The following is a 19,078-nucleotide window of genomic DNA, read 5'->3' on the forward strand; positions in this document are numbered from 1 at the left end:
GATCTAGGGGAGTGATTACCAGAGCAATGGAGGCCATATGGAACGTTTGTACAGGTACTGTCTTCTCTATGCTCTTCAGAACATGTGTCACATTTTTTGTTTTTGTTACATTTTGAGATGATATGACCATATTCTAAGCAGTTGTAACATTGAGTTGGGCGTTGCTTATATTTCTTGACTCTGTATCTTGAGTGTTTGATGACTATTACATCAGGGAGGACTGTGGTAGAGAAGGATAAGAGGATGGAGTTGTTATTTCCTCTTAGCTTTTTTTATTTCATGTACATTCTCAGGGCACATTTTCAAAATTTCTTCTTCGGAGAAGTCATATAGGTCTTCAGAGAAAATAATGCCCTTGCAGATATTGAAGCTCTTATGGGGTGTTATTTGCCTTATGTTGCCATGATTGGTGGGTCTGAAGTTTGATAGAAGCTTGGCTTGGGTATCATTACCTGCTTTTATCAGGATACTCTTGCCATATTTCTTTAGGTTTTCATAAGGGACAGTACCTATTTTATTTTCAATACATTCTGAGGCTCTCAAGAAGTTCTCCCTGTCTTTTTTGTATGTTGCAACGTACCAGAGTATGGCACGAGACTTTCTAGGGGACAAGCTTTGAACTGTTTCTTCTTCTTTTGGTATAAAGTCATATTTCTCATTTTTCAAGTTGTCTATATTAAATAGGCGAGCTTTGATCATGGAATCATTCACACGGTGGTTATTTAATCCATTCAATGCTTCAAGTGCAGATTCATTTTCATCAAATATATGTAGCAGTCATATGAACTACCATCATTTGAAAGTTTCAGTCTGATTCGTTCCACTCTTCCATAATTCTTGCTTGAGATAAACCTCTTCATAATCAAGAGTCAAGTCAATATTTGAGCAGAAAAGTACTCTGCTCTTTGGATTACCACCAGTAATTTTATCACCCTGGTGTCCCGGTGATTTCTGTTGAGAGTATTCAGAAGAATGGTCCTTAGGTGAGCTGGAGTCATTATCAGAAGAAGCTAGGGTTGCAGGGAGTTGGTCCGGTTCCGAGTTCGAGCCAGGGTCGTAATTATTTGTGGGTTTGTCTTGACCACAATGAGGGTGACCTTACTGGGGGAGGTTCCCCAGTCAGGTACAAACGAGGCAAGCTATTTTTAGGGCACCTTTTCTAGCCCCCTCCCCATGTGGGGTGAGCAGAGTGGATCCTGAAGAGGGCTGCTCAGTCATGTGGGTAGCTACCGAACTGTGTTGTTGCCTCAATCCCAACACAAGAGCGACTTTTCTTGCCCACATTGCCTATGTGTAGTTTGTGACTAGAGGCTCCCAGAGATCACCTTCTCCTGCCCCCGTCGTCACTAGCCTTCGCCACATGGCTTTCTTTAAAGTGATTATGAATGAGGGGTTGATGTGGTGAATGTCTGTGAAGCCGCTACTGAGAGGGGCAGCTGAAAATTAGGTCGGAGGGAGGGGACAGCAAGCAGGAGAGAATAGAGGAGTGGAAAAGGAAGTTTAAGAGGAAGCCCTGTGCGGGGAAACAAGAGCCCCGCCCGGGGATCGGCATTAGTCGCCTCTTACAACACGTAGCCGACGTGGCGGGGGCTATATTCTATACTACACCCCCTAGCCCCAGGGGGTGTGGCTTTTAATTGCTTGGATGAGGTAATGGTAAAGAAAATACTAGTCACACTGATAACACCAAGATTGGAGTATGCTGTGACATAGTAAAAAATAGAATATAAAGAAAATAGAAAGAATCCAAAAAGCAACAACAAAGATGGCTCCAACACTTTCAGAATTGGCATACGAGCAAAGATTGTCTAAATTGGAACTACCAACCCTGGAACAAAGAGAAAGAGGCAATCTATTGGCCATTTACAGAATCATGAAAGGCATGAAAGTCCTCGACAGAGAACTATTAAAGTGGGATAGAAGAAAAACAAAGGAACATAAAAACTCAAAAAGGAATATTAGAGAAGAGATCTGAAAAAAAAAAAAACAGCTTTCCACATAGACTGGTAGATGTCTGGAACAAATTGGATGAAACAATAGTGTGTGCAAACACCATACAAGAATTTTAAAAACAAACGAGATGTTGCGATATACAAAGACGGGTCACTTGAGCATAGCTCCCCTTCCCGTATAATACAACTAAGTAAATACAACTAGGTAAACAACAACTAGCTTATCTCCCAAATGGATGACGGACAGATTGAAACACGAGATTGGAATGAAAAGAGGACTTTACGTAAAAATAAAAAATGGGGAATCACACCTTAGATCAAGATATAATGAAATGGCAAAGCTGGTTAAAAGGAATACACGTACAGCAAAACGTAATTATGAAATCAAGGTTGCCAGTCAAGCAAAATCCAACCCAAAGGGTTTTTTTCACCTCTATAGAACAAAAAATAAAGAAAGAATAGGACCAATTAAAAATGATGAAAATGCCATGATAGAATCGGTGGAAAAATGAGTGAGGAGTTTAACAATTATTTTCTATTGGTGTTTACTAATGAGAGGTTAGATAAAGTACCTGACTGTGATCCGAATTACAGAGAGGATGAAGAAAGTAGTCTATCTAATATCTGCATTAGTAAAGAAGTAGTAGTCAAGCAGATTGAAAGACTTAAAGCTACAAAATCTCTGGGTCCACACGAAATTTTTCCAAGAATGCTTAAGGAGTGTAAATTTGAAATCTGCGACCAGTTAACTGAAATATTCAATAAATCGATAGACACTGGATTTGTGCCAACTGCTTGGAGGCAGGCAAACGTTGTTCCTGTTTTTAAGAAGGGAGATAGATCGTCTATATGCAACTACAGGCCAATCAGTTTGACATCGGTTATAGGAAAAATGCTTGAATCAATAATAGTATATAGACTCAGAACACATTGAAGGGCATGATTTAATTCGTGATTCACAGCATGGCTAATCATCTATCCTTTTACACTGAAGTATATAAGGCATCAGATAACAATGAAAATTAAGATGTTATTTACCTTAACTTTAGCAAAGTGTTCGACAAGGTGCCACACCAGAGACTACTAAATAAAATCAAAGCCCATGGCATAGGAGGAAAAGTGTTAAAATGGATTAGAGCTTGGATTAGTAACAGAAAACAGTGGGTCACCATAAATGGAATAAAATCTAGGTGGGGCAATGTTACTAGCGGGGTCCCCCAGGGCTCGGTTTTGGGTCCCTTGTTGTTCATTATGTACATAAACGACTTAGACGACGGGATAAATAGTGATGTTAGTAAGTTCGTGGACAACACTAAAATAGGATGCCTAATTAGGTCAGGAGATGATGCAGAGATTCTGCAGGATGATCTTAATAAATTGTTAACAAGGTCGGTGAAATGGCAAATGAACTGCAATATCTCTAAGTGTAGCATGTGAAACGTAGGGCTACACATCCCCGAAAATAGATACAGCTCAGATAACACGTTTTTAGACAAATCTGAGTGTGAGAGGGACTTGGGAGTTCTGGTGAGTCCGGACCTTAAAACCAGGAAGCAGTGCATTAGCCCCAGAAATAAAGCTAATAGAGCATTAGGTTTCATTGCTAGGATGGTAACGAATAGAAGTGCAGAGGTAATTATTAAACTCTATCTAGCGATAGTTAGACCCATCCTTGACTATGCGGTACAGTTTTGGTCTCTGTCCTACAGAATGGACATAAATTCACTAGAATCAGTACAGAGAAGAATAAACAAAATGATACATGGACTCAGAAATTTGCCTTATGAAGAGAGGCTTAGGCACCTAAACTTACACTCTCTGGAAAGACACAGAATGCGGGGTGATCTAATAGAAGTGTTCAAGTGGATCAAAGGCTATAACAAGGGTGATGCAAACAAGGTCATCATAATAAAACAACAGGGCAGGACTTGCAGTAATGGGTATAAACTGGACAAATTTAGATTTAAGAAGGAAATAGGCAAGAATTGGTTTACTAATAGGGTGGTCGATGAATGGAATAAACTTAGTAACCATGGTAAGCGCTGAAACTATCAGTTGTTTTAAAAAACGATTAGACAACTTTATGGATGGGGATGACAGTTGGAGATGGATACAGAGCTACCTAGTGTAGGTGTAAGAGGCCGGTAGTTGTACGAATGTAAATGAGCCTGCCTGCTCGCCTGTTGTTTTGATAACATTGAGGTGACGCTATGTCTATGTAAACACACCGACGGTGGTGACTGATTTATAATCGATGATCTAATCAAAACTCTGTAAGCGCAGGTTAGCTTCGTTTGACTAATGCTGAGGTAAACAATTTTGCTAGTGGCATTGAAATGGCTTTCCAAATTGGTGCAAGGTGGAGAAGGAGAAAAAAACTATTGGTGCATGAATTCAAAGTCACGCCCATAAGGAGTGACATTTATTTGAAAAGTCACTGGAGATTGGATTAGAAAAATTAGTGACGTCAGACGAAGGTAGCTTAGCGTAGGATACGGGATCTCGTCAGAGAGAGAGGATAGAGAGAGGATCAAGAGACGATCTAGAGAGACGATCTAGGGAGACGATCGCGAGAGACGATGTAGAGACGAGAGAAAGAGATCCCGAGTGTAACCAGAAGGTGAAATTACAGTGAAAGAAGAAAGAAAATTCACCACCCTTTTATTAACCCAAAGGACGAGAGAACTAGGCACGGGGCCTAGAAAATAGTGAGACTACAGGAAATACAAGGCATTGGGCCTACTGCTTAAGAGGAACTTGAATATTTAGTGGAACTCACGTAACGAGAGGCAAGGGGCCTCGAGACGAGTGATATTACAAGTCAAATTTAAGTGTAATGACCGAGGACCGACAGTGGTGGTGACAGTGTAGGCCTTATGGTCTCTTGCAGTCTCCTTTATTCTCATGTTCTTATGTTTCTCCATTTTCTTTAACCATCTCCAATCCCCAAGCCATTACCCTTGCATTTACCTCTCGTACCACCCCATCCATGTATAAATTGAACAACCAAGGCAACATAACACATCCCTGGCAAAGTCCCACCTTTACCTCAAACCACTCACTCTCTCCATTTCTGATTCTAACACAAGCTCTACTACTCTCATAAAAACTCTTGACTGCTCTTAAAAGCTTTCCTCCTATCCCATATATCTGCAATACCTCCCACAGTGCCTTCCTGTCTACCCTGTCATAAGCCTTTTCCAGATTCACAAGGCCCAAAAAACATCCTTATCTTTTCCTAAAGATCTCTCACATATTTGTCTTACCACAAAAATCTGATCTACGCAGCCCCCTACCTGTCCTAAACCCACTGTTTTTCACCAATTACTCCTGTTCCTCTACTAATTCTCTCAATCAAGACCCTCTCAAAAGCCTTCCCAACAATACTTAACTGATCCCTCTGAAACTACTACACACTTGTCCCCTTTTCCCTCAAAGTGGAACTAGACAGGCACTCCTCCAGTCCTCTGACACTCTACTCTATCTTAAACAAACATTAAATAACTTCATCAGCCAGTCCATCATCATTGTACCTCCTTTCTTTAGACATTCTGCATAACACTCATCCAACCTGCTCTCATCATCATAATTGCCTTCACCTCATCTTTCCTTATTTCTCCTCCATTTTCGTCATTCATCACCCATTTTCTTAGTGCTTTCCACTGCAATTACCTTTCTCTTCCTATATTCCTTCACATTTAGCAACTCCCAAAAATACTCTGCCCATCTTCCTCTTCTTGTCTTCTATTCCATTACCATCTCTCCATCTTCACTTTTTTTACCTATTCTTCTCTACTTGATTTGCCTCCTCTTCCTCTCAATTTTTCAAAACATCTTTTTATTACTTTCAAAATTTTCTGTCATATCCTTACCTCATTCCACATCTGCTCTCTTCTTTGCCTCCTTTATCTTGTGCTTTATTTCTCTTCTCTTTTCTTTGTACCTCTCATGATTCTCTCATCCTTTTTTGTAACCAATCTGGGAATGCTCACTTCTCTTCTACAGCCTTCTTTGCTTCCTCATCCCACCACTCACTACCCTTCCTTCCATTTCTTCCTGTCCTCCTTGTTCCACACACCATCTTTGCACACCTTGCAACTCCCTGAACCATCCCCATTCCTCCTCCACTTCTAGTTCTACTTTATCCTTCACTCTCTCCCACTCCTCTCTCAGCTTCTTCTTGTACTCCTCCTTTTCCTTCTTGTTTAAGCAGTCCACTTTAATACCTCCCTACCTTCTGTCCTTTTCCTCTTTCTCCATCTATCCTTCACTTTCAACTTACCTCCCATCAAAAAATGATTTGATATTCCTCCACTCTCTCCCCTTACATGTAGATCCTTAACTCCTACTATTCTCCTGATTACCACTATATAGTCCATTAATGCTCTACCACACCTCCAACCACCACCCTCTCCTATGTGCACTCATGCTTGACTTTCTTCCTAAACATTGTATACAGACATGACAGAATTGAATAGACACCAAGGAAAATGCATTTCTGCTCTTATTTAATGCTTAATGTTATTCAAATTTACCTAATATGGTATATTTACCTAGATTTATGTTTCAGATTACATACAAGGAGCAGCAGACCTATCTGAATTTCAGCGAGGTCATATTGTGGGTCAACATGAAGGTGGATTTAGTCAATGTAAAATATCTGAAAATCTGTCAATACTCCTTTCTACTGTTAATAGAGTGATCGTATAATTCACCAGAGAGGGCAAGAAGGGCACAAAACCTCATTTAGGTCGCCCTGGGCCCTCAGAAAGAGCCTTGCGTCTTGTCAAAAGAAATGTCAAAGAGGCTCCATGCTGCAAGGCCTCTGACATAGCAACACAAGCTGTCAGTCCCAGAACAGCTGTATCTCCACAAGCTGGGTTACTATGGCAGAGCTGCAAGAAGGAAACCACTCCTTTGTCCAGCCAATATCAAGCACAGAAAGGATTGGGCTGTTGAGATGGTGGAGAGACTTGTGACCATTTGGAGCACTCATTTTCTCTAATGAGTCATGATTCACATTATTTTCTGACAGTGGAGGAGTGTGGGTATGGAGACTCTGTAGTCAAGAGTTTGACCTCAAAAGACTGAGGCCAACAGTAAAACATGGGGGCATTTCAATAATGGTGTGGGGTGTAATTTGGAGTGATGGTCAATCAGAGCTTGTGGAGTGTCAAGGAAGCATCAATTCAGGCAAATATGTTTCTATATTAAAGGAAGGACTCGTTCCAATATTCTCCAGTGGTAGAATGAGTAAAAATGTCTTCCTATTTATGGAAGATGTAGCTCCTTGTCACACTGCTCAAGCAACACAAAATTGCTTGAGCCAAAATGGGATCAGGAAACTTCCATGGCCAAGTCAGTCCCTGGATATGAACAATATTGACCATCTCTGGGGCATATTAGACTGATAACCTCACAAAAAGAACAGGAAGCCATCTTCAAAGCCCGAACTCTAGGATTACTACAGGAAACATGGCAAGAAATCCCTCAAGATGATATTCGTGAACTAATCACTGGCATGCCTAGAAGGGTCCTTGCACTGAAAAAAGCAAAGGGTATGTCAACCAAGTATTATTCACACTGTGACCATTTATAAGCACTTTAATTCTATCAATTGCTTGTTTGATAAAATAAATTATTTCTCTTGGTGTCTATTAAATTTTCATGTCTGCATTTGATATCAACTTTCTAAACACATCTCCACCATCAACTCTTCAATACAATTTTTTCCTGGGACTCCACGCTTACCAAACACTCCATTTGTGAGAAAATCATCAAGAATAAATGGGTAAAACATCTGGAAGACAACATATTAACCTCTTCAGTACAGGCCAAAATCTCGCGGGCAGCATTAGCTGCCAGACGTACGATGTGTCGTAATAATACTCGCATAAAAAAATACAGTCACTGCTTATATCGATCGTTCTCTCTTTCACCCGTGAATTTTGATGACCATAGAAAATGTGATGAAGACAGTTTAGAGAGTATGTCATTACGCAGGGGCAACTACAATAAATATAATCAAGACGCCGATATGGCAGCCTCGCGTATCCACTTGCTCCTCATGCCGCCTACGTATGCGGCACCGTATGGAAGTGGTTAAACCCAAGACAATTCAGGTTCAGACAAGGAAGATCATGCACCACAAACTTAATATGCTTCTACTCAAGGCTAATAGACATAGTGCAAGAAAGAAATGGATGGGCTGATTGTGCATGCCTAGACTTGCAAAAAGCCTTTGACAAAGTACCACACACAAAATTACTAAAAAAACTGGAACACATAGGAGGAATACAAGGGAACCTACTAAAATGGATGGAGGACTTCCTGACTGGTAGAAAGATGAGAGTAGTGCTCAGAGAAAAATATTCAGATTGGAAAGAGGTGATCAGTGGAGTACCACAAGGATCTGTACTGGCACCAATAATGTTTGCTATCTATATGAATGACATGGGCAAGGACGTAAACTGCTACATGAGCTTCTTTGCTGATGATGCCAAACTGTTAAGGAAAGTAGAAACTGATAAGGACTGTGAAGCACTGCAAGAAGACCTGAATAGGGTATGGAACTGGAGTCAGAAATGGGAAGTGGACTTTAATACTAAGAAGTGTAGCATAATGGAGTTTGGAAAAAGCAAAAACAGAATATCAGGAAAATATACAATTGGAACCAAGAAAGTAAAGAAAGTAGGATCCGAAAAAGATTTGGGAGTAATTATCACAAACGACTTGTCCTATGATAAACAGATTAACAATTGTTGGGGAGACTTACAACTTGCTAAGATCAATAAAAGTGGCATTTGCATACTTGGACGAAGACATGATAAAAAAAAATATTGGTTACATTGATAAGGCCTAGACTAGAGTATGCGGCAACATTGTGGTCCCCTAGTACCAAAAAGAATATAAAGAAAATAGAAAGAATCCAAAGAGCAGCTACAAAAATGGCACCTGCACTTGCAAACCTATCATACGAGGAGAGATTGGCTAAACTGGAGTTACCGACACTGGAGCAAAGAAGAGAGAGAGGTGACCTATTGACCATCTACAGAATCATGAAAGGCACAGAGATACTTGATAGAGAGGACTTACTTTACTGGGACAAGAGAAACACAAGAGGACATGGAAAGAAAATAAAAAAACATAGCTATAGAAGAGAACTGAAGAAAAACAGTTTTCCACATAGAGTTTTGGACACTTGGAACAAACTGGATAATGAAATAGTATGCGCAAAAACCATTCATGAGTTTAAAAGCAAACTAGACACTGCGAGATACAATGGCGGGACACCACGAGCATAGCTCCCCTTCCCGCAAAATATAACTAGGTAAATACAACTAGGTAAATCTATTGGTTCATTTCCTATCCTAGCATTAACGTCTCCTAATCCACTACACTGACATTTCTCCCTAATCCCTCTATGCACTCATTTAAATCTATCCAAACAGTCTCTCTTTCCTCACTACCAGGCCCATACGCATTTACAAAAACCCACATCTCCCTTCCCAGTTTCACCTTCATCCACATTAACCTTGAAGAAACCTCCTTCCACTCCACTGCACACTTACCTATCTCTTCACTTACTAGTATAGCCACCCCTTCTCTCCCTCATCCTCTCCTTACTCCTGACACCCTCCCAACTACATTCCAAAACTCACACTCACCCCTCCGTTCTAACTTGGTTTCACTCAGTGCCAACAGATCCATCTTTCTCGAACATACTGCCTATCTCTTCCCTTTTACTCTCATCTGTACCACATCCACACACATTAAACGGACCAAACCTTAAGGTACTGGTTGGAAAACTCCCAGACCATCTTATGCTTTCATTTTTTTGGAATGTCCCCTTTGGGGCTACAGAATGAAGGATGCCTAGTCCTTTCCCCACCCCAATCTTGTCGCCTTGTACAACCTAAGTGGAAAGACTTGGTGGTAGTATTCTTTTCCCTTACCACAGGGTTTGGCAATATGAAAAAGAATATTCAGAGAAATGGTACATGACAGTAAGAGTGAGGGACAGCATAATGGAGGGGCATTCGCCGTATAATAAAGTATTTCTCTACAAATAGTGATTTCCTCTACCACAGACAAAATATGTGCCTCTGGCCTATAGGGATGCCCCATATAGGCCCTAAAGTATCATTTGCATGCTAATTTGCAGCTTTTAACTCCACAATAACATGCAACCAACCACAGTCGAAGCAAGACATGCCAAAATGAATGCTCTGAACCCACTATTTAGTAATTCACAAATGAACGAATTTGAAAGCAGGCCTAGATGTTCACAAAGATACAGTAAAGGGAGAATGTATTTGCAGTAACCAAAATGTAAACGTCTTCGAATCTCCATTTTATTTTATTTTTTTCTTTGTTCCTTTTCTATATATAAAAATGGAAAAAAGCAAAGAAACTCTGAGACAGAGAACCAGCAAAAAGATGCTTGGAAGAAAGCAGAATAGAGACTCCACTTGGTGTCATTCAAAAGAAGACGTGTCTTTCTCAAACACCATGGGAATACCAAAGGTTTGAAAGAGTTTTTTTTGGGGGGTTGAAGGGGAAGGAAATATACGTAGAGGGTTAGAAATGGATAGAGAGCCCAGGTATAGAAATATGAGAAACAGAGATATTAATGATATTTTGGATGAATTAATAGAGCTCAAAAGTGAGTATAATGTACAAAGAAGTAGCTATGCTAAGGAAAGCCAATGAGGAGAATAATAGGGAGATAAATGACTTAAAAAAGGAATTAAATCAACATAAGGGAGAAAATTAAAGGAAAAGTGAGGATATAAATAGGAATGAGGCATTAAAAAAGGAGATAAAAGATCATATGCAAGCACTGACTGAAAAGGAAGAAAAATGAAAGAAAATGACTTACAGGAAATAAAGAAACAGTGGAAAGTTGAACAGGAATGTCAAAAAGTATCCTTTAAAGAAATAATGGAGCAACTGGTCAAGGAGAATACCAAGGAAACAGTGATCCAAGTAATTAAAGATAAAGGCAACTTAGTTAGGGACACAGTGGATAAAAAGATGCATTGTAATCTATGGCATTAAAGAGAAGCATGATGTACCTACATATTAGAGGGGAAAGGAGAAAGAGATCAAGGAAATTCTGAAAGAATTACAAGTGGAAGAACAAGGTTTGGATAGGGAAATCAAGGAGACCTATAGAATGGATAGATACTCTAAAGAAAAACAATACAGTCCACTTAAAGTAAAGCTTAGATCACAAACAATTGCAGAGGAAGTACTATCCAGAACAAAATTAGCAAATAGTGAACAATACAAAAATATATGGATAAAAAAAAACGAGTGAGGTAGAAAAAGAACTTAAAAACGAAGTGAATGAAAAACACTGAAAAAGAAACTGAAAATAATTATTTTTTGGGAGAGTGGTGGACCTGAGGCTGAGAAAATGGTATACAAGGAAAAAGGAAACAAAGCCGACAGAAAAAGACTAGAAAGGAAATTAAAAATAGCTTATACCAATATAGATGGAATAACTTCAGTAATGAATTAATTAAATGATTATCTGCCCTCAGAAAAACCAGATATAATGGGAACAGTGGAAACTAAATCAGAGTGTACTCTACCACCCAACACTGTGGGACAAGGTTTATACAACTGTTGGACATAGAAAGGATAAACAGGGTGGCAGAGTATCAATTTTGACTAATAAAGATTTAAATGTAACAAAAATAACTGAAGGAAAAATTAATGTAGAATAAATTATAACACAAGTTGAAAGCAAATATATGAAGAGTAGAAAATTTGTAGTGGTGTATGTGCCCCCCAAAACACAGTCCTGGACAGAAAGTGTTCATTCCAAAATATTAGAAGATACAAAATATGAATTAACTAATATACTGAAGGACAAAGGAAATATAGTAATTATGGGTGACTTTAATTCAAAAGAAATATGTTGGGAGGAAATGACATTGAAGGATGGCGAGGAACTCTGGGGCAACGTCCTGCTCGACATGACCATCGAATACACAATGACTCAGTGGATAAGGGAAAATACCAGATAAAGAGGTAGTGAAGAACCATCAAGGCTGGATTTAATACTTACGACAGAGCCTGAAATTGTTGACAAAACTGATTACAAAACTCCTATAGGAAAGAGTGACCATGTACTAATAGAATCAGTTGAAAGAGCAAATGGATCAAAGCAGAAAGGATAATCTTAGAATAGAAAGACTAATGTACAACAAAACAAATTTTGAGAAACTCAAAAAATTCTTTCACAATACAAACTGGGAAAAATTCCTAAGTGAAGAAACAGGGATGGAAGAGAAATGGAATATACTAAAAGAAATTCATAATGAGTGAATAAATACATACAACAAAAAAAGGAAAGAACATACAAAAACCTGGTACAACAAAAAATGTAGTAATGCTAAGGATAAAAGATATAAAGCTTGGAAGAAATGGAAAAAAATACAAGAAAACAAGCAAATGGCTAATGTACATCAAACTAAGAAACGATTATGTAAAAATATGCAGAGATGAAAAGAGAAACTAAAAAAAAAAAAAAAAAAAAAAATGAAAAATGCAAGAAAGAACCCAAACTATTTTACAGGTATGTAAATGGCAAACTGAAGAACAAACAAATAAAAAAGCTGTGCCAAGGTTAATACGAATATAAAGAAGAACTGGTAATGGCTGAAATTATGAACCACTTCAAATCAGTATTCACAATAGAAAACTCACCTAACTGTGAGGAAATAGAGAGATATCCTCCTCAATGAAAGAAATAATTGTAACACAGAAGGAAATCAGCGACCAAATCAAAACCCTTGATGTCAGAAAATCACATGGTCCAGATGGAATTGCAAATTGGATACTGAAAGAATGCATGGAGGAATTAACAGATAAAATATACAATATAATTAGATTCTCACTTCAAGAAGGAAAGGTGCCATAGGACTGGAAGAATGCAAACAGTATACCGATTTACAAGCGAGGAAACAAGGAAGATCCACCAAATTACAGACCGGTCTCCCTGACAAGCACAGTAGCAAAAATTTGCAAAAAGGTCATCAAAAATAGATGGGTTAAACATTTTAAAGAAAAAACTATACTGAATCCAAATCAATTTGGATTCAGACGAGGAAGATCATGTACAACAAACTTGATCCGCTTCTACTCAAGATTAATAGATATAATACAGGAGAGAGATGGTTGGGCAGACTGTGCCTTTCTGGACCTACAAAAGGCATTTGATAAGGTACCACACAAGAAACTAATAAGGAAGAGAGTCAACAGGTGGCATCAGAGGAAAATTATTAGAATGGATGAAAGACTTCCTGACTGGGAGGAAAATAAGAGTAGTAATTAGATATAAATTCTCAAATTGGGAAGAAATGATAAGTGGTGTCCTGCAGGGATCAGTATTGGCCCCGATCATGTTTGCCATATACATAAATGACATGGATGAAGGAGTAGAGTGTTATATGAATTTCTTTCCAGACGACGCAAAAATACTAAAAGTATGAACGGAGGAGGATTACAACTCATTACAACAAGACTTGGACAAGATCTGGAAATGGACTCAAAAGTGGGAAGTGAAATTCAATATCAAGAAATGTAGTATAATGGAATTTGGAAAAAGTAAAAACAGAATATCAAGAGATTATAAAATTGGTGAAGAAGAGGTAAAAAAAAGTACATACATACATATACCAACGCTTTTTCCCCCTTACAAGGGAGGTAGCCAAAAAGATAAAGGCATAAAATCATTCCCACCCATTCCATCCCTAAATACACTCCACCCTCCCTTCCATCTTAGCACCTCCTGGATGACAGGTCATCCCTGCACCTTGTCCACTGCCCTGGGTCAGAGGCAGTGTTGCAAGACACAGCACATCCACAGCAAGGTCGCTTCATTAAATCAGCGACACCCGCCTCTCCGTCCCCCCACGCATAAAAGGAGAAGACGGGGAGAAATCCCTTCGGGCTGCATCAAATTTTGCTCACGCATACTACCTCACCCCTATCCCCCTGCCCATTCCACCTTGTGCATCACAACCTCATCCATATACAACCATTCTCCATTCACCCCTGTCTTCTGTCCTCTCCCATCCTTCCTCAACAGACATTCCCCTCTTCCCCAAAGCCCCCTTCACCCCATCCATCCATCTCATCCTAGGATGTCCCCTCATGTTCACTCCATCCACATCTGCCTTCCATACCTCTTTTACTAGTCTTTCTTCACTCATTCTTTTCATGTGTCCAAAACATCCTAATACTCTTTCATCAACCCTATCTCCCAACTCCCTTTCCACCCCTGTTCTCCTCCTCACCTACTCATTTCTCACTCTATCTAGCCTAGTAACCCCCACCACACTTCTCAGACACCTCATCTCAAACACATTCAAACTCCTCCTCTCTTATGTTCCATGTTTCTGCCCCATATCATACCTCTTTTACTAGTCTTTCTTCACTCATTCTTTCCATGTGTCAAAAAAGTAAACTCGGAATAAGACCTTGGAGTGATGATCAAAGACATGACACCAGATAAGCATATTAATAAAACAGTCGGAGAAACCTACAATTTATTGAGGTTAATAAAAGTGGCATTTGCCTCTTTGGATGAGGAAATGATAAAAAAAATCTAACTACACTAATAAGACCAAAACTCGAGTATGCAGCAACACTATGGACACCCAATACCAAAAAGAATATAAAAAATTAGAAAGAATACAAAGAGCAACAACAATAATGGCACCAACTCTTTCCAAAATGTCATATGAACAAAAACTGTCCATATTAGAATTACCAACTCTGGAACAAAGATGGGAAAGAGAATTATAAAAGGAATGGAAATCTTAGATAAGAATAATTTATTGAAATGGGACAATGGAAAAACAAGAGGACATGAAACGAAACTCAAAAAAGATAATTACAGAAGAGATCTGAAAAAAAAAGCTTACCACAGAGTGATAGATACTTGGAACAAATTAGACAAAGAAACAGTGTGTGCAAACACTATTCAAGATTAAGAAAAATTTTGATGCTGAAAGATACAAAGACAGGTCACCATGAGCATAGCTCCCTTCCCGTATAATACAACTAGGTAAATAATAGGTAAATACACACACATTGTCAGAGAGGAAGTCCAGTGATTGAGCTCCGACTTAGCACTTCATCGATTGGATCAGGAAAAATGCTTTGTTGTCATTTTTTGGTAAGTAGAGCTGTGTTTTCGAGTTACCGGTAAGGTATCAAATCTAGTTTTTGGAAAAGTATAGTTTTAGCACGAAAATGGAGGAAAGTAAAGAAGAAAAAAGAATTAATGAACCAACAAAAAGAGGACTAGATATGAGTAGAGTGGAATCACCAATAGGAGTAATTCCAAAGAGAATGTGTATAAGAGTCACTCTGAAGACGACTCAAAGGTATGAAAACAATGTTTTTTTGGGGGATTTCAAGAGGGGAAAGGGAGCAATAGAAAAAGTTAGGGATATGGAAAGAGAAACTAGGGTTAGCAGTGCACTAAGGAATTGAGACATCAATGACTTGATGGATGAATTGATTTAAAAATAGACTATAGAGCTTTGCACATAGAGATGTCAAACCTACATAGAACTAATGATGAAATAATCAGAATTGAATGATCTAAAAAGAGAACTATGTATGATTAACAGAGAAAATGAAAGAAAAATGAGGATAGAAACAAAAATGAAGAACTAAAAAAGGTCAAAGAACAATTACAAGCAGTGACCAAAAAATTGGGAAAATCAGAGACTGATCTCATTGAAATAAAAAATCAATGGAAACAGGAACATGAAAATCAAAAATGGTCTTTCAAAGAAATAGTACAACAGCAGGTAGAAGAGAATGCAAAGAAAAGGAAAAACTGGCAGAGACACAGTGGATAAAAAGAAATATATTGTGGTTTATGGTATCAAAAACATACATATACCAACGCTTTTTCCCCCTTACAAGGGAGGTACCCAAAAAGGAAAAGGCATAAAATCATTCCCACCCATTCCATCCCTGAATACACTCCACACCCCTCCACCCTCCCTCTTATCTTAGCACCTCCTGGATGACGGGTCATCCCTGCACCTTGTCCACTGCCCTGGGTCAGAGGCAGTGTCGCAAGACACAGCACATCCACAGCAAGGCCGCTTCATTAAATCGGCGAACCCCCTCTCCGTCCCCCCATGCAGAAAAGGAGAAGACAGGGAGAAATCCCTTCGGGCTGTGTCAAATTTTTCTAACACATACTACCTCACACCCCATCCCCGCCCATTCCACCTCATGCATCACAACATCGTCCATATACAACCATTCTCCATTCACCCCTGTCTTCTGTCCTCTCCAATCCTTCCTCAACAGACATTCCCCTCTTCCCCAAAGCCCCCTTCACCCCATCCATCCACCTCATCCTAGGATGTCCCCTCATGTTCACTCCCTCCACATCTGCCTTCCATACCTCTTTTACTAGTCTTTCTTCCCTCATTCTTTCCATGTGTCCAAACCATCCTAATACTCTTTCATCAACCCTATCTCCCAACTCCCTTTCCACCCCTGTTCTCCTCCTCACCTACTCATTTCTCACTCTATCTAGCCTAGTAACCCCGATCATACTTCTCAGACACCTCATCTCAAACACACACACACACACTTTCAACGAACGGACGGCTTGACGAACGCTCTGAAGAAAAGTGCAGATTGTGGATACCAACGCAAAGAGAAGTGCCTTTTTGTATTTGCAGGGGGGGGGGGGAATTGCTCGTGAGGTAGAGGGAAAGTAAGGAAAGAGGAGAGGGGGAGGGATTACTGGGGAAATGGAAGGTAATGAGGAGGTGGAGGAAATGGCCCTGACGGGCCGCCGGGTAGACAAAAGACCCCAAGACGAGTTGGATGATGACATGTCTAATAGGAATGTGAAGATTAGAGGTATAGATAGGAGCAATATAGCAGAAAGTGATGAGAATATTTTCAAGGGATTTAAAGAGAGTGGGGGGGACTCAAACCCCCCCCGACTGACAAGACTAGAGATGAAGGTTGATAAGGTGATCGAAGACTTGGAGAGTAGGTTAGGTCATATGAACACCATTTTAAAAAAGGGTTGAAAGATTGGAAGAACTGGAAAAGGCGAATAAAAACTTAACTGATGAAATAGAAGAACTAAAAAGACAGTTAAGAGAGGTAAAGGGGGAGAATGAGGAATTGAAGAAGAATAGTAAAGAAAACAGAGAAACAATAGCTAAAGAAAGTAAAAATTGGAAGCAAACCCAAGAAGGAAATAAGATTTCATTCACTGACATAGTCAAACAGCAATTGAAAGAACATACTGAAGACTCAGTTATTAAAGTGATGAGACAAAAGGAGAATATAGTAAGGGATTTAGCAGACAAGAAGAAATGTATAATAATATAATTAATGGAAGAGAAACACAACACAGAAAGAACCACAAGAATCAAACACGAAAAAGAAAAAAAAAGCCAAATACTACAAACATTTCAGCAATACGAACCAACAATTATGACACAAATATAAGAGTAATTTAGACTCTGAAATTAGAGCACTGACAAGACCAGACCAATTAAGATTAAATTCAAGTCACAAACAACGGCAGAGAATATCTTATCCAAAACAGGGGGAAACTAGCAACAAGTGAACAACACAAAAAGATATGGATAAAAAGAGAAATGAATTAAAGAGGAAAGAGAGGAAGAAAAGCAGAAAAGACTGGAAGCTAAGACAAAAAACGAGAACAGAACGGAGTCAGAGAAAGAGAGATTATATTCGAGAGTTGTTAACATGAAACTAAGGAAGTTCGACATACAAAAGAAAAACATAAAGGGAAACAGAGAACACAATGGAAGTGGCAGAAAACTAAGAGTGTCTTACACAAATATAGATGGATTAATAACAGGATTGAATGAACTGAATGATTATTTGAAAGAAAAAGAACCGGACATAATGGGAATTGTAGAAACAAAATTAAAAGGCCCACTACCACCAACAGTGTAGGACATGATGCATACAATTATTGGATTAGAAACAGAGAGAAAAAGCAAGGGGGTGGAGTTATGTTCCTGACTAAGAAGGATATAAACGTGAAAGGTGTCATATATGGAAAGAATACAGTAGAGATGATTATGATAGAAGTGGAAGACAGAGATAAGAAGAGCAGAAAATTTGTGATCAATTATGTGCCTCCAAAAACAGCCTCATGGGAGGAGAGTGAATATAAAAGTATGTTAGAGGACACAAAGATAGCATTAACTAAAATAATGGAAGACGGAGGAAGAATAGTTATGATGGGCGGACTTTAATTGCAAAGAAATCTGCTGGGAAGAAATGACAGCAAAGAGTGGTGATGACTCATGGGGAAATGCTCTACTTGAGATGATTACTGACCATTCAATGACACAATGGATACAAGAGAAACACTAGGTATAGAAATGAAGAAGAACCATCGAGGTAGACTTAAATAATTACATCTGAACCTAGAATAGTGGACAAGATTGAATATAAAACACCAATAGGTAAAAGTGACCACATATTGATTGAACTGGAATTAATGAAGAAAAAAATATATGAAAAGAAATGAACAATATAGAAAAGGAAGAATGATGTATGAAAAAACAAACTTTGATAAAATAAGAGAATTCTTCCAACAAGAAAACTGGGAAGAAATATACAAAGAAGAAACATCAGTGGAAGAGAAATGGAATATTTTGACAAAAATTAACAAAAAAGGAGTGTAAAACTATTTCCAAAGACAAAAACAAGAAAAATAATATTTAAAATGCTGTTAAAACAAAATTTTTAGTGAGTTAAAAGACAAAAGAGACAAAGCCTGGACAAGATGGAAAAAAGACATAATACCTGAAAAATGGAAAATATATACTGGTTATAGAAATGAATATGTACAAAAGTGCAGAGAGAAAAAAAGAAAATATGAAAAAGATGTTATAGAAAAGTGTATAAAGATCAACCAAAACTATTCTACAGATTTGTAAACAATAAACTGAAAAAACAAACAAGACTTGGAGAAATTGAGACAAGGAGGGAGTTGAATACACTGAGGAAATGGAAAATGGCAGAAATTATGAACAAACATTTTAAAATCAGTGTTTACAAGGGAAAATATACAA

The 19,078-nt window shown here is 38.7% G+C and overlaps 2 protein-coding genes across 4 annotated transcripts in view; one reads left to right on the forward strand and one right to left on the reverse strand.

The window, feature by feature from the left end:
• Positions 1-7,548, forward strand: part of LOC143024899 (uncharacterized) — a 30,413-nt gene extending 22,865 nt beyond the window's left edge. The window contains exon 5 of the transcript XR_012966323.1: positions 6,523-7,548. The gene's annotated coding sequence lies outside the window, so the exon portion shown is untranslated. The remainder of the gene's footprint in view (positions 1-6,522) is intronic.
• The window catches only part of Gclc (glutamate--cysteine ligase), a 340,638-nt gene that overhangs the window by 233,591 nt on the left and 87,969 nt on the right, over positions 1-19,078 (reverse strand). The gene's annotated exons all lie outside the window — the stretch shown is intronic.

Source organism: Oratosquilla oratoria, chromosome 4 (genome assembly GCF_046742065.1).
Source record: "Oratosquilla oratoria isolate Oo_2021 chromosome 4, ASM4674206v1, whole genome shotgun sequence".
Classification (NCBI taxonomy): Eukaryota; Metazoa; Arthropoda; class Malacostraca; order Stomatopoda; family Squillidae; genus Oratosquilla; species Oratosquilla oratoria.